At 36.3% G+C, this 998-nt stretch overlaps 1 protein-coding gene across 2 annotated transcripts in view; it reads right to left on the reverse strand.

Annotated features, from left to right (window-relative positions):
• The window catches only part of LOC106876980 (acidic mammalian chitinase), a 20,160-nt gene that overhangs the window by 12,881 nt on the left and 6,281 nt on the right, over window positions 1–998 (reverse strand). The gene's annotated exons all lie outside the window — the stretch shown is intronic.

A 998-nucleotide genomic window follows, 5' to 3' on the forward strand; every position in this document is an offset into this window, starting at 1 on the left:
ATATATATAAAATATAAAATAAATATGAAATATAAAATATAACTAAAGGCAGGTTTGTTTTTGTTTTTGCTTTTCCCTCTGGTTTTTTTGTTCTATGTGTGCCATAAATATCGCCATCCGTTTAGAGAAAAATTTGTAGTTTAGAATCAGTAGTTCTTTGACTGCTATTTCTAAATTTTCAGTATGTTGGAGAAGCAACTCAATGCTAATCCCTGTATATTTATGATTATATATATATGTATGCATGTATGTATGTATGTATATGTATATGTGTGTGTGTGTGTAAATATAGTGTCCTGGGTGTGACTCAAGAGTTTCAGAGTTTTGAGGCATGTAGAACCACCTCATAGCCACTATTGTTCCCAGGTCTACTGTGTCAGGATCACAACCATGGGTTAATTAGCATATTAAGGCTTGCCTACTTATTCATGCTATGAAGACTGGATCTAGAAAGATCTACAGAAGAAACCTTCCTGGTTGAACAGAGGGGAAGGTGACTACAACAATTTACTGTGAGGTGCAGAGAGCAAAATGATGCAAGATATTTTGGCTATTCACTGCATCCGTCTTTATCTCCAGTTGTTTTGACCTGGTCTTGCTACTGGACTAGAAATGGTCAAAAACAAGAGAGTGCGGTTGATGGTGCCCAACTCTTCTTCACTTTAAACAAAGTCACCACATAAGTCATCAGTCATCCTTAAAATGATTAGATGGTCCTTGTCGCTACACACACACAACTGTATCATAATAATAAAGAATTCATTTAATTGTCATTATATATATGTATATACATAGAGAGAGAGAGAAGTGGCCTGTAAAAGCACCCACTACATTCTCGGAGTGGTTGGCGTTAGGAAGGGCATCCAGCTGTAGAAACTCTGCCAAATCAGATTGGAGCCTGGTTTCACCAGTCCTCAGTCAAATCATCCAACCCATGCTAGCATGGAAAGCGGACGTTAAATGATGATAATGATGATATATATATATATATATATATA

This window comes from Octopus bimaculoides, chromosome 18, assembly GCF_001194135.2.
Source record: "Octopus bimaculoides isolate UCB-OBI-ISO-001 chromosome 18, ASM119413v2, whole genome shotgun sequence".
Classification (NCBI taxonomy): Eukaryota; Metazoa; Mollusca; class Cephalopoda; order Octopoda; family Octopodidae; genus Octopus; species Octopus bimaculoides.